We start from the raw sequence: 15,522 nt of genomic DNA, 5'->3' as shown, positions 1-15,522 counted from the left end.
GCGAGGCGGGGGCGCGCACAGGCCCCCGCGGCTGGTTCTGCGCGCAGCCCTTTGCCCCCGGACTGCCGCTAGGACGTGTGTCTGCTCGTGCCCCCTACCCGGGTACCCCCCGGCCGCCGAGCTCCGAGGCTCGGCCCCAGGTCCGCCAAGTGGTTCCGGGTGTAGGGTTCACAGGTCAGAGTTGACTCCCTGAAAAGTGCAGCGGGTTTGAGATGCAAGATGGCGGCGGCGGGGCGCTGAGAGGCGCGGCGGCCCCCGTAAGTAGCGGCTCGAGCGCCGGGGCTGCGGTGGGCGCAGGGCGAGGGCCGGCTGCAGGCTGCGGGGCGGCGGGGAGTGGAGGAGGCTCCCGGGGAAGACTGGTCGAGCCCGTGGGGGCCGCGCCTGTCCCGCGGCGGCGGGGGCCGGGGCCTGTGGGGCTGGGGTGCCGTGGAGCCCCGTCACGCTCTCGGGGTCCTGCAGCCTGGAGGACGCGGGGGCCAGGGCCGGGGAGACGCGTCTCGGCTCCCTGCAGAAGAGGACACCCGACAACTCGGAACTGTGGCGGGCAGTGAGGACCGAGAGGACGCCGGGGGACCGGAGCGCCTGGGCGATGTTGGGGTGCAGGGGAGCGGGGCCCGTGGCCGCCTCCCGGGCTGCAGCCTCCCCGGCGTCGGGCGAGTCCTGCAGGAGCGGAGCGCCGCTTGGGGATGGAGCCCAGGGACACCTTTGCGGCAGGGCTGCGCGCCCACCCCGAGAGGCTCAGAGTTGAGTCTTCCAGAACTAGGGTACGGTGGGAAGAAGTTCACCCGGAGCATGGGAAGGCGGCTGACACATCGGGCGGGTGGGGGTGCTGACCCAGGGCAACCGCCGCGCTTGGGGCCTCAAGGGGTCCCTGCGCGGGATGATGGGCTGCGAAGGGTCCAGTGGCAAATAGAGGCCTCGCAGCGCGCGTCCCCGAGGGATTTATACCAAAGTTCCGAGTAAAGGGACTTGGAATTCTTTGTTTCAGTACGCCTCCCCCTCGTACCTCTCGGTGGGCGACAGTGAAGAAAGCAAACCCGGAGAAGGAACGACTCCCTCTGATTGCCTTAGCTTACGTAGTGAGGGATCACGCCTCGGGAAGGCGTCGATAGAGACCCAGGCAGGTAGATTAAGAAACAGGAATGGGGATGGTACGAGAGGAAGGTTAGGGAAGAGGCTGGGGAGAGCCGGAATTGCACAGCGCGTTTCTGTCACCAGCCCAGCTCTCGAAGAAGAGGTGAGAAGAGCTGATCTTTAAGAGAAAAACGTAAGAAAAGCTGATAGAGAATTTGTGGTGTGGGATTTGAGTAACTTGAACGAAGCAGCAATTCTTTTGGAGATTAATAGGAGCAAAAAAGGAAAACCACAAGATGGGGACTCATTATTAGGGAGGCCAAAGCAGCTTCCTCCCCAGGAGTAGTGACCGTGTGTGTGTGTGTGTGTGTGTGTGTGTGTGTGTGTGTGTGTACATATATAAATGCACTTTTACATTTGTTGGTGTTGGCCATTGTTTCTCAGTCTTTGTCTGAAAGCTTTAACTTGTGTTATATAGTGGTATGTGAATTATCTGTTTCTGAAAAATTGTTCTGAAAAGGCCATTTGTTTTTAAACTGGTAGTGATGATCAACAAAATTGTTTCTAACAAAGGTATTGCCATAGGTATATCTGTAGATTGTTTTAATTTCTAAAGTAACAATTTTGAGTCTTGATTTTAAGCAAAGGAAATGTGAGTGTTGCCATTGACAATAATGTGGCGGCAGGACATGAAAAAAAGAGCTTTCGTGAATGTTTTTCCTCTCCTTCTTCTAGGCATTTTTATAAGGTTACGAAGACTAATTTTAGGCTAAGTAAAATATATAACTTCAATCCTCTTGTTGTAAAAATGACAGTATATCATTTATCAGTGAATTTTCTGTAGGTATATCTCTTACATGGTTTGAGAACTGGAATTAAAAAAGGAAAAGCAAAAATAAAGTAGGACATGGGTAACTGATGATAGCTACAACCCATACGCATTTCTTGAGTCATTCTTGTATTTTGAAAAGATCTTTAATATCTTTAAAAATGTTTTAAAGGTACAGTTCAAGTGAAAAGTAGCTTACAGATTCATACTTGGGACGTGATTATATGTACATACTGTCCCTTGGTTTCCTCAAAATGCATGTAGCGCTAGTTTAATATTTGAATCTGAACAGATTAGGCTTGGGGAACTAGAGAGGCATTGATGCCAGATGGTTTAGAAAGATGCTAAAAAAAAAAAAAAAAAAAAAAAGTTAAACATTTCCAACATATGAAGGAGCAAGGTAAACAATCCCATTCCAAAAAAAAAAAAAAAAAAAAAAAAAGAAAGATGCTGAAGCTGAAAACAAACGCTTGTGCGGCAAGATGTTCATTAGTAGATTTATTTCCCTTGTAGCAGAGCCTCGTGTTTCACTGGATTTGAGGGTGGCTCAAGAATAATGTAGTGGTAATTTCACCTTTAATGACACTTGTGAATTCTTTTTTTCAGTAAATGTGAATAAAGTTTTAGTTTATTATTTAGATTAATAACAAGTGTGGTGACTCATTGTGAAAGTTTTGTCCCTTTTGTGTTACATTTCACATTCACATATTATGTTGAGCACAAAGTATCATATTTGAGACATCAAATTATGGACTCTTACTTAATGAAAGTGCTTTTAAAATAAAGTTGATCATAAGTGGAGTTAAGGAAATAACCTTTTTATTTATAATGGATTTAAAAGACTCATTTGAATTTTAGCAATTTTAGCAGTTCAGTACCAAATCTAGCTTTTTAAAAACTATTTTTATTAATTTTAATTTTTATTGGTATATACTTGCTAATTTTTAATCTAGTGTCATTAATGCAATTATTCAGGAAGCTGTTTAGAATTACCTATTGTACTGTTACGGGTCTAGCTAGTATTACACATTTTTAAAACCCATCAGAACATTTATATTATTGTAAGCACATACCTTTAAGTATCTGAACAAAAAATCCTTTTACATAATCCTATATAATTTCAAAAGTAGTATAATTTATATATTTAAAAAATTTTTCATGCTAGCCTTTGAATAACAACCAATATTTCTATAATATTCCTGAAATATTTTATTGGATCCTTATTGCTTTGATGTATCTGTAGCCTTGAGTAACCAGATTTGCATGACTGAAGTTGGTGATTTAGATTATTAATCAGGATATACATTTGAGTTTATATTTTGAAGATCTTACATTTTATGCAGTTTACATTAAGTAACTATTAATATGTAAATTTTTATATAGTTGCCAGATTTTGTTCTTCTTCTTTTTTTTGTTTTATTTTTGTGACAAGGTCTTGCTACTCAGTTCAGGATGGCCTTGAGCTCACTTTGTAGCCCAGGCTGGTCTCGAATTTGCAAAGATCCTTCTGCCTCAGCCTTGCGAGTGCTGGGATTACAGATATAGGCAGGCTCAGATTTTGTTCTTTAAAGATATATATTTATTTATTTATTTATTTAAAATTTTATTTTAAAGAGTCTTTAAAGATAATCTTGACATTTTATATAATCAGTATCCATAATGTATTTTAAGAGGTATAAAGATATACGTACACACACAAAGATACATAGTAGTTACATTATATACTTTTGGCCTAAATGAATATAATAGTAAACTTTAAAAAAGGAGTATCTATGAGCTGGGTGTGGTAGTGGGTGCCTGTAATCCCAGTGGTCTTGGGAGGGTGAGGAAGGAGGATCTAAATTTGAGCCTAGCCTGGGGAATTTAGAGACTTACCCTGTCTCTAAAAGGGGCAGGGAAATTGGGTGTGGTGGTGTACCCCTGTAATCCCAGCACTCCGGAGGCGGAGGCAGGAAGATCATTGCAAATTTGAGACCAGCCTGGGCTACAAAGTGAGCTCAAGGCCAGCCTGAGCATAGTGAGACCCTGTCATAAAAAGACAAATAAAAGGAGGGGGAGCAGGGACTGCTGGGGTTGTAGCTCAGTGCAAACCTCAAAACAAGAAGAAAAAAAGTATGTATGAACAGTTTCTCTTTTTTTTTTTTTGGAGACAGGGTTTCCCTACACAGTTCAGGCTGGCCTTGAGCTCACTTTGTAGCCCAGGCTGGTCTTGAACTTGGAAAGATCCTCCTGCCTCAGCCTCCTAAGTGCTGGGATTACAGGTGTGCGCCACCATGCCTAGCATGTATGAACAGTTTCAGAATGACATTTTTTTCAAGGAAGTTAATTGAATAAAGCAGTTTTAATACAGGATTTTTGTTTGCAGTTTTAGATTTAGATTTAAAAAAATCTAAATCAAAAGTTTACCTGAAAAAATGCTAAAGTAGTAACCATATCATATACATACTTATTTTAAATAAACGAACAACTCATTAAATTTTCCTGATTTAATATTCCGTGATTTTTTTACTTCTCTTTTCTCCTTCCTCAAAGCCTTTATTTTCCTTTTTTGGTCATTGGAAAGAGGTTTGGCTATTCTCAGCACTTTATACATACTTACGTTTTTCTTCTATCTCATATCGATTTCATTTGAGAGCCCAGTATGTTACAGCTTCACTGGGTACGGACTAGATTTGGGAGGATAAAGGTTGATGAGAAGAGAACAATCTCTTCTCAATTATTATAAGATTATTTGTATCAGAGGTTTGTTAGTTCTATGAAAAACCCCTTACAAATGTGTCATATAGTAATGATTCATTTTGAAGCTAAGGTCAGAGAAAGTGTTTGTGCATTAAATTATGATTAATATTTGTTAAAGCCAACTGGTTCTAGCATTATTTAATATACTCAAAGGTATGAAATGGAAAATAAAATTTATTGGTTGTTACTCAGATTGTAAAATTACATATTTTATAATCATCAGCATTTAGCAATTTTAACCAAACGATTTCCTTTGTTACTTAACTTGAAGCTAATATCTTAAATAAGAGCCGAAAAATCTAACATGTTTTTACTGAGTACCAGGAAATGCTCTAATACTTTAAATGTGTTATTTCTTTCAATCCTCGCACAGCCCTATTAAGTAAGTACTGTTATTGCCCCATTTCATATATGATGGGGTTGAGGCAGAGAGGCAGAGTCACTGGTTGAAAGTCAGCTAGTAAGTGCCAGTGCTGGGATTTGAACCCAGTGTGTTCAGAACCCAGGTTCTTAGGTCTCTATGATCTATTGCCCAGAACAACTTGTACTGCTTTGTTATATACTCTACACGGTAGAAACAAGCTCTTTGATTTTTGAAACCCACTCATCTTAAATTTTCTAATTCAAAATTTGTTGAGGGCTGGGGATTTAGCTCAGTGGCAAAGCGCCTGCCTGGCAAGTGCAAGGTCGTGAGTTCGGTTCCCGGTACCGGAGAAAAACCAAAAAAAAAAAAAAAAATTTGTTGAATTAGAAAGAATTGTTGTAGGGTAATCCCTGGATCAGGAACTGAAATAGCATCAGGGGACTATGGTTTTCATTCAGAGATATAGAAGAGTTCCTTTGCTGCTCCTCTGGTTGCCCTGGGCTTTCACCTGTGTTGGCAGATCTCCAGAGACTCATTCCAAAAAATATCTTCCATTTACTGTGTGACTTAAGAATGGATTGAAATGTTACCAATTTCTTACAATATTAATAATTCATTTTGGAAAATAACCTCACTCTTGGCAGCTGGTTCTTGTCTTCTCTTCTAGTCCACATCCTGTAAATGGATAGCTAAGGAGTGGCCAAATAAGGAGATGGCAGGAAATGCAGTTGTAGAATCCCCCGCTGCAGAGATGATAGGCTGCTCCACTGGGCCTACCAGGAAAATGCTCTTTGTTTTTTAATGAAAATCTTCAGCCAAGATTCCGCTCCACTTAGAAGTATTTTACTAGGGGATGTATTGATATATTTATATTATTTCTTGACTTAAGAGGGCTCTTCATAAACTTGTATGTAATACCACCATGCGTCAAAAGAAAAAGTACTTTGGGAAATTATCGTTCATTGTGGTTTGTAGAGAATTGGTGCTTCAAGAACAGCAAAAATGCTTTCACCCTCACAAGTATGTTTTTATGGTTTTATAGGAGGAGAGGCAAGTATAGTTTTTATTAAAAGATCCCAGTTGGTTTAACTAATAAACCAATGTTGTGTGATATACCAAACATTTTTGGACATTAATCTTGATTTTCAGGGAATGATTTTCAGCGTTTTAATTACACCATACCTGTGCTTCACAAATAATTGTAATGCCATTTGGTAGTAGCTTTCTAGTAAAAACTAAACATTTAAGCCCCATTCTATGAGACAACCTCGTGTTTAGGAGGTGAGTACCACTAGTTTACTGAAGTCTTTATTGGTTTGTGTTCTAGCATAAGTGATCCTCTCCATTCCATTAATGCACAGTAAATTAGGGTACAAATATTAGTGGGTCTATGTGTATGAGTATAAACAAATACTATTTTCAACTCTGATTACGTTGTCTTTCATAACCTTTGTGCAATTTTAATTCCTAATTTCAAAATCTCAATTTTCACATTGTAGGCTTCATATATTCACATTTTGGAATTTTATAGAAATAGCCTGACCATTACATGTTCTGTAGAACTTTTTAATGCATAATTTTGAATTTTCTGTTTTCTGTCAGTATTGAGATTGGCATTTAGGCAATGTTAATTTTTTTATGAGAAATAAAAAGGATTTTTCTAAATTACACTTATTTTTAAAAAGTTGAAGCATTAACTGTAAAATTCCCTGAGAAAGGCTAAACCAATCTAGAATAATAAAATGATAATACTTTTTTTTTTTTAAATAGGAGATGGTTGATAGTTACTTTGGACCTGTTGGTAAGGATGGCCTGAGCTAGACATCTGATTTGAAGGAATACCCTTCCGTTTCAAAGAACAGAATGCTGAGGAAGGAATGGCAGGTATGTGTTGTTTTGGAATGATAAAAACTTTGTAATATTATATTTGGCTATTGTATTAAAAGCTTTCCTCAAAAGACAGATTACTTTTTAAAAAATATACTTCCAAACTTTAACAACTATAGGTGTTGTTGAGTGCTTTAATTTTTTATTTATGTATTTATTAGCACATGTTTGTAGTACATAATGTTTACATTCTTTGTGGGGAGTTGGTATGTGTATAATACATCATTGTTTGTTTGCTTGTTTGTTTTTTGAGGCAGGGTCTCACTATGTAGTTCAGGCTGCCATGTAGCCTAGACTGGTTTGGAGCCCATGTTGATCCTCCTGCCTCAGTTTCCTGAGTGCTGGAACTATGGGCATGTGCCACCATACCTGGCTATAATACATTTTAATTGCTTTTTTCATCCTTTGGTTCTTCCTTCCATCACCCCTGCATCTCTCTCTTTTTTTTTTTAAATGGAGAATGTGGTCATTATGGGAAATATGTGTATTATTGATCATCTCAATGAAAAAAATACTTAGTCTTTCTCAGGGCTGGTCTCTTTGGAGATATGAAATATACATCAAAATTATGACCCATTTTAAGAGTAACATGAAAACTTCTGTATAGCATGCAATAGGAATTTCCAGTAACAAAACAAGCACTTCAGAACTTGCCAGTAAAACAAAAGGAGCAGGGGCTGAAGATGTAGTTCTGTATTATAGTGCTTGCCTAGCATGTGAAAGACCATGGATTCAATCCTCAGCACTGAAAAAATGCGAAACTGCAATAAGAAAAGGAAACCATTTCTAGTAATAATAAGGAGTAGAAATTCATAGATAAAATCTAACAGAGCACATCCTACAAAATGGGATCAGGAAACCATGTAACCCATCCTGACCGTGAGTATCCTCTGTGATGGTGCAAATCCCGGCCCCTGAAAAGGGGCTCAGAGATGTGACCGTTTCTGTCTGGTACTAAAGTGCACTAACATCAAGTGTTTTTTGTTTGTTTGTTTATTTTTTTAACTTCTTGCCCACATAATGGCATCCAGAGGTATCAAGCAACAGGCGGCAGCAGAAGACCTTTAGCTTTGACTTCTGAGTAGATGTAACACCAGTTCTTTACCCTCTGCTAGAGACAGGCCTTTATCCAAAGGCTCTGAGGTTCCCACTTGGCCTTCTTTCTGTGGTGACTTATTGGTCCTACCGTTCTTCTAGTTATCTCTTGATCCCCTTCCTTTTTAAAATTGTACATGTTTGTAGTACATAATGTTTACATACTATTTTAATTTAATTTTTTTATTTACCTTTTTTTGGTCTTTTTTAGACAGAGTCTTGCTATGCAGTTCAGGCCGGCCTTGAGCTCACTTTATAGCTCCGGCTGGTCTTGAACTTGCAAAGATCATCCTGCCTCAGCCTCCCAAGTGCTGGATTACAGGCCTGCGCCACCACATCTGGCTAGACAGGACCTTTAGTGTAGGGAAATTGATCTAAGAATTTTATTATTTTTTTGCTTATCTCTCCCCAAACTGCTTCAACACTTACAAGGACAATTCCTAAAGATATATTTTAGTATGTAAGCTATTAAAATAATTATAAAAATATCTTAATAATTAAATATTTACATTAACCATACCAGTATTTAAATATTTGTGGCTATTTTATACTTTATCTGGGTAAATAATTGGCTTTTATAAGAAACATTAGCTTACATATTATGTGTGCAAAGTATTTATACTTCAGGCCAGTAGTTATTTTAAATGATTCCAGAAAGTATTAAGAAAGAGTTGATAACCATTAAGAGTTGATTAACCATTATAGGCACTTTCATTTAAAAAAATCGAAGCCAGATATGGTGGTATACACCTGTAATCCCAGCTCTTGGGAGGCTGAGGCAGGAGGATTGACTTGAGTTCAAATTCAGCCTGGGCTACATAGTGAGTTCAAGCCCAGTTTGAATTACAGAGCACGACCCTGTCTCAGAAGACAGAAAGAAAGAAAGACAGAAGGAAAGATTTAAAAAAATTGATGAGTTCTTACAACTTGATTATACCCATACTAATTACTCTTTTCTTTAGAATTACCTTAAAAAATTGAATGAATATTCCCTCAGGGAAGTAGTCTGTTTTATAAATATGGAGTATAGCGGACAGATGAGTGATTTTTCAGCATCTCAAAGATAATCTCACTCAAAACTAAGAGTAAAATTCTTTTTTTTGTTTGTTTGCTTGTTTTTTTCTGGTACCAGTAATCGAACTCATGACCTAGCGCTTGTCAGGCAGGCGCTGTGCTGCTGAGCTAAATCCCCAGCCCCCTAAAATTCTTGTGTGAAAGACGTAACACATCTCCTTGAGAAAAGGAGGAAAGGTACTGTTTTCGAAAGAAAGTTAACTTTGGCTCATAGTTACATACCATTAAAGAGTTAGAGGATTTAATGATCCTGCTAATTTATTTATCACTTTCGAGGTATGACACACCTACCTAAATGACAATGGGGGAGAAGACTCCTGTTTTAATATCTCTTAGAAAAGACACTTCACTCCTCACATCTAGGATCAGAGCTGCCCAGAGAAATCTTTTCAGCTTGGAGTCTGCTAATCTTTAGCATCATTAAAGTCCCCTTTCTCAGGCAGACAAAAGCAGGTAGACTGGATAGAGTTTCTTAGCCCTTCGGCTTTAATTAGCATTAGCAAAGGGATTCTCCAGAATCAGATTATCTTCAGCCAGAGTTGGTTTTATCACATTCATTCCTGTCTCTATTCATTGTAAACTTGATTTTTTATTTTGACTCCATTTTAGCAGGTTTTTTTTGAGATATATCTCTTAAGTAACGGGTTACCAATAATCTTCAAAAACATTTATGAGTGCAAATTTGTGTTATTAAATTCTTAATTTAATTTTTTAAAGAACTTGACTATTGTTTCTAAATTTGTTTACCTTTTGAATGTGCAAATACCTTAAGTGTGTAAAGATCACCTTACCTGTCTTTTTAAAAACATGGTAGATACCTTTTGTTTTAAATTTGACCTCATTATTCTTTGTTCTTACTGTTACCTCCCTGTGATTTTGGTAAATTGTCATTTTTGGTTTGAGTAGAAACATGTGAAAATAAGTATTTTCAGCTGGCTAAACATAACTCTGACTCAGAGGAAAAAGTGAAACTAAACCCAATAGAAAACCCTCAGAACTCTCAGGGAATGTGTGTGAATGCAGAGTCCTGAAGATCCTCAGATGTATATTCTTGCTCCAAAGAACAATTGTATTTAGTTGTTGCTGGGTCAAAACTGACATGAACTTAAAAAAAACTGTAGTATCTTCTAAATTGTCCTTTTAAAAAACATTGTTCTTATTTGACACAAAATTGGTATACAAAACAAGGGTTGCAAAAAAAAACAAAAAACAAAAAAACAACAAGGTATGCTTTTATTCACATAAAATCTTACCAAATAACATGCTTTTGTGGCTAACTAGGCCAATATACTGTTATCTGTTAATCATTTAATGCAAAGTATAAGACAGTCGGCCAAATAATGGTTAGAAATTCAGTGCAGTTATAGCTCAGCTTAATTATAAATTTTTTAGACTTTTTTAGTAGTAAGCATGGACTCTAAAATGAGCCACTCACTTTTCATAGTATATTGTATTCAGGACTTTTAAACCTTTTAAAAATGAAATAGAACATCATTATAGTTTTTTATGGAACCGAGTAATAATGACTGTAAGTAAAAATTTGCCTTTGTAATTTTATTAGAGCTATGCCCTTTTCTGAGTTTCTTTGCAGGAATAATTCTTTGAATGTTTTTATCTTTCTTGTTTCACTTTCAGTCCACAAATTTAGATTTACACTATTCAAACATAAGATACGCAAATTTTAGATAACAATTGTTTGTTGAATGTTCATTGCTATATTTTTATAAATAAATGTGTATTTACTTATTTATTTTGCATAACTGGGATTGAACCAAGAGCTTCACTTATGCTATGCAAATGTTCTGCCACTGCACTACATCCTCAGCCCTCTTCTTATTTTTGATACAGGGTCTTGCTAAGTTGTCCAGGCTGACCTGGCACTTGTGATCCTTCTGCTTCAGCCTCCTTAGTAGCTGGGATTACAAGCATGTGTCACTGCAGTAGGCTTGGACTACTTTAGATTGGAGGACATTTTAATGTTCTAATGACTAAGGTAACTTTTACTGGTAAGGATTTTACCACTGTAAATAATCTACAGTAAAGCAAGCACAATTGTTTTTAATAGCTTCTCCATAAATGAGTGTTTAATGAAGAAAAATACATAATATAAGCTGGGTGTGGTGGTACACATCTGTAATGTCATTTCTCAGGAGGCTGAGTCAAGAGAATTGTTGAGAGTTCAAGACCAGCCTGGGCTACAAAGTGAATCCAAGGCCAGCCTGAACTGTATAGTGAGACCCTATCTCAAAAAGACAAAAACAGAACCATACAAACAAACAAAAATACATAGTATAGGCTGGGGATATAGCTCAGCGGCACAAGTGCCTGCCTGGCAAGCACAAGGTCCTGAGTTGGACTCCTGTACCCCACCAAAAAAAATAGTATAGGTATATATTGTAGAATTCTTTTCAGCAAATATTACAGGGGCCCTAATATGCGCTTTGTTGGGCCCTGGGGTTAGAGTGGAAAGTCAAACAGATACTCTTTATGACCATAAAAGAAGAATTTATACAAAAACTGCTAACATTTTTATATTATAGTGAAATAAATTTTGCTTTCATTAAGTCCTTTTTTGTAGGGAAACTTTTAAATAATTATTTCAGTGAGTTCAGAATTATAAGTTAGTTGAGGAATATCCTACCTTCAAGAGAAGAGCCAGCATATGGATAGATTCATAGAAATTGCCTTGGCCAGATTTGCACTGTAGAGGATGTGGGTGATTTTTGAAGGCTCTTAGGACCAACCTGACTTTTCAGAGCAACAGCTCCAAAAATGTCTAACATATATCTAACTGGTATGTGTACTGAAGGATTCCCGCTCCTTCTAGAAGAACATTCTGGGAGGCTGAGGCAGGAGGATTGCCAGCTCCAGCCCAGCCTGGGCAGGCTAGTAAGAACCTGTCACAAAATTGAAAAATATAAGGCTGAGGATGAGGCTCAGTGTGAAGGCCCCGGGTTCAATCCCTAGTACCACAGGAAAAACAAATAAAAAAGATGAATAAATAGCACACCTAAAAATTCCACCCACTATCTCATGTGAAAATCTCATTTTTAATATATTCTTCTTATCTAGTCTTCTCCTTGTTATGACAGTTAATATGCAAATTTTGTTCCAATTCTTTAAAAATTTAAGTTTGGGTAAATATTTTTCCATGTTCCTTAATCACTACTTTGTTTTTTAAAGGCAGTAAACAATTAATAGATGTGTTGAGTGAATTATTATTATGGGGAGGCTGAGACAGGGTCTCACTAGGTAGTTCAGGCTGATCTTCTGCAAAGTCAACTGAGAGGTTTTCAAAAGAATTATATTTACAGTCTGAATATATTTAGATCATAGTTTTTACTGTGTTTTAATTGCAAAGCTGTGGAACTACTCAGTTGTGCAATTGACCTCCAACCCCTTTTCCAGGCAGATAGTGCGGGGACTCCCATATTGATTTATTTCCTCACGAGTCATCAGCGTTTATTTCCTGGGGCCTGAGTCACTTATCTTGGTAGAAAGAGCAAAGAATTGATCTGTAAATTTTGAACCCAAATTCCTTCGGTACAAATGGATCTGTGAGCTGCATCGATGGTCAGCGTAGACTTTCAGATGCCCCTCACCCTGAATTAACTGTCAGCGCGCTCTCCCTCTCTGCTGAAAAAAGGCCTAAAGTTTGGAAGTTTAGAAATATGTTTAAAGGGATGAGCAGTCTTGACCTGGACTGCTGGGGTGGGAAAAGAAAAGAGGCGCAGTGCTGGGGCAGTCCAGGTGCCCTAAAGGAGTCCCTGAGGGCTGCCGCATTACGCCAGCTGCAGGAGTGCGTCCTGTCCCGTGGCCACAGTGTCTATAGTGTGTCCGGGGTGTCCCTGGCCTGGGCTGCGTGGGCACACTGGAGCTCGTGGGTGTGGCTACGGAAGTCTCCTCCAGCCTACCGGCCTGGACACGGTATCAGAGAAGGGCCGACGTTCAGGTCACGTCGCTGCTCGGCTGGGTGCTGCCTGTTGGCTCGCGGTGCTTTACCTATGCCTGTCCTCCTGCACGCGGAGTGCCGGCTTATCCGGTTCCATCCAGCATTTGCTTGCAGCCTCAGTATCCTGAGGTCAGGGACTGCCTTCCATTGGGCTGTCCGGTGGAACGCGCTCCCCAAGTTGCCCCTCAGGCCTGGTTTGATTTCTTTTTTCTGCCGGCATCTCTTCAAATTTTCTACTCTTGGTTCCTCAGTGTGTAAGTTCTCCCAGCCCCCTAGGGCAGCGGCTGTTCCCTCCAGATGATTTTGAGCCTTGTTCTTAGTGGATCGTCAAACAGAGTAGATGTCTGTGAGCTAATAGTGATTTCAGTGTGGCAGTTTTCCTGTCCCGACTCCATGGCACTTTAATGACAAAGGGAGATTAATTGGAACTGCACCATAGAAACTCTGTATTTTTACTGCCTGCTTTTTCATTCAATTGGTGTGTCTTGTCAGTTGAATAAGTTTGGAGCGAGCAAGAGAGAGAGAACGAGAATATATTAAATAAATGGTATTTCTTATTCTCCCAAAAGCATTATTCAGGGACTGAAAAATAGCACCAAATAGGCACTTACTGCATATCAGCGTGGGTAAATCAGGCGCTCTTACTCGTTCAGCCTAGGTCAGCAACCTCTATTCCTGTTTCTAGGACGCCCCCGCCCCACCCTGTGCTGTTTTTCTAGAAGCCTTCTGCAGTGTGCCTTTACAGCCCCTGCTCCTTCTCCCACTGCACTGATTGCAGTTATTCAGTGTCATCAGTGACAGTCTGTTCTCCATAAGCTGCTGCTCGTGCCTGACCGCACTGTACTGGTCACCACTGCTTCCCTAGTGCTTGGCACGGTGCCTGGCACATAGTTGACATTCAATACATTGTTGAAGAAACATTGTTTTCTAGATGAGAAAACTGAGGTCGAAAATGAGTTGCTTTTCCAGATACCTAACTACTAAGTGACAAAAGGACCTTCAAACTCTGTGGTCTCCTCTATACCATAATGCCTCTATAAATTAATTACTCTGGGCCTGGGTTTCTTCTTCCATAAAATGAGACAGTTGTACTGAGCTCCTTGTTTCCCCCTCAAATTAGGATTTTATAATAAGAACCAGAAAGATAAGCTTTTTTGCTTTTTGGTCATTTTCAGACTATATTGAGCCATTTTGCCATTCTTTTGGGAATTTTTTAGTTTGTCTTTTTGAGACAGGGTCTCGCTATGCAGTTCAGGCTGGTCTTGAATATACTTTGTAGCCCAAGCTGGCCTCGAACTCACAACAATCCTCCTGCCTCAGCGTCCCAAGTGCTGGGATTATAGGCATTTGCTCAGAAATGCCTGGCTTGGGAATTCTCTTATTTCTTTTAGAAATACGTTAAATAATACACTGCTTTTGTTGGTGAAATTGTGGAGAACCTGAAGATAGATTGTAGTGAGCAAATAGATTTAGAAGGAAAAGGAAAAGCATATTTCTGAGGTCTGTGTGGTTGTATATAGAAGTAACCAGAAGTTGAGGTAATCTTAAACATACAGGGTAGTCAAGTTTGTAGTCTTTTGTTTAACTGAAGCCCACCCCCCCTTAAAGACTCTCTTTAAAGTAATGATTTAAATTTAAGTATATTGCCTAGGCCAGTGTTTTCAGAGGAAAATAATCTACAAATTTGGGTATACAGTACTAAATTGTGATGTAGTGTATGAGTATTTTATACTTTAGGACTAAAAGATAAAATTTAAGATTTTAAAATTTGTTTATATCTGCTTAAATTCTTTTTTTATAGATCTGCTTAAATTCTTACTAACTGATCAATCTGTTGTTTGTTTTGAGACAGGGTCTTGCTACATAGTTCAGGCTGGCTTTGAACTCCCTTGTGTAGCTCAGGCTGGCCTTGAACTGGAGGCTATCCTCCTGTCTCAGCCTCCTGAGTGCTGGGATTACAGGTGTGTAACGCCTGGCCTGATCAATCTGATTAATGTGCTAGTAGAAATATAATAATTTGATAGCATAGTCCTTTATATGCTAGGTAAGATTAAAAAAAAAAGATGTTTAACCCCAAGATCTGAAGAGCCAAAAGAACAAAAGGATCTGAATTGTTGGGTTCCTCTTGTTTAACTTTGCTATTGCTGGCTACTGGCTCTTCTTTCAAGACCCTGGCCTGGCTTTGCTTGATAGCTCCAGGGAAGAAAACTGAAAGGGCATAGCACTTTACTCTAGGTTAGTTTTCAAACTCCATGTGTAGTAGAGGCACAGTGAGGAGAATTGTGGGTAAGTTGATATATTGTCTTGAATGTCTTTAAGTTTTTAAGGTAAAATCTTTCAAATACATCATGGAGTCCCTGAGAGGTGGAGGTTGTGAGATCCATCCATGGGCTCAGTCAAGAAGTAGTTTAGTTTCTGCCTTCTCCAACCACATAGCAACTCCTTTCTCTCTCTCTCTCTCTCTCTCTCTCTCTCTCTCTCTCTCTCTCTCTATCTATCTATCTATCT

The 15,522-nt window shown here is 39.3% G+C and overlaps 1 protein-coding gene across 1 annotated transcript in view; it reads left to right on the top strand.

The window, feature by feature from the left end:
• The window catches only part of Zhx1 (zinc fingers and homeoboxes 1), a gene marked incomplete at its 5' end in the record, with an annotated part of 25,776 nt that continues 10,254 nt past the window's right edge, over nt 1–15,522 (top strand). The window contains 2 exon segments of the mRNA XM_005410924.2: nt 1–257; nt 6,777–6,890.

This window comes from Chinchilla lanigera, unplaced genomic scaffold (genome assembly GCF_000276665.1).
Source record: "Chinchilla lanigera isolate Chin_1 unplaced genomic scaffold, ChiLan1.0 scaffold00139, whole genome shotgun sequence".
Classification (NCBI taxonomy): domain Eukaryota; kingdom Metazoa; phylum Chordata; class Mammalia; order Rodentia; family Chinchillidae; genus Chinchilla; species Chinchilla lanigera.
The sequence above is the reverse complement of the archived record's forward strand: the minus strand, read 5'-3'. Positions and strand labels throughout refer to the sequence as shown.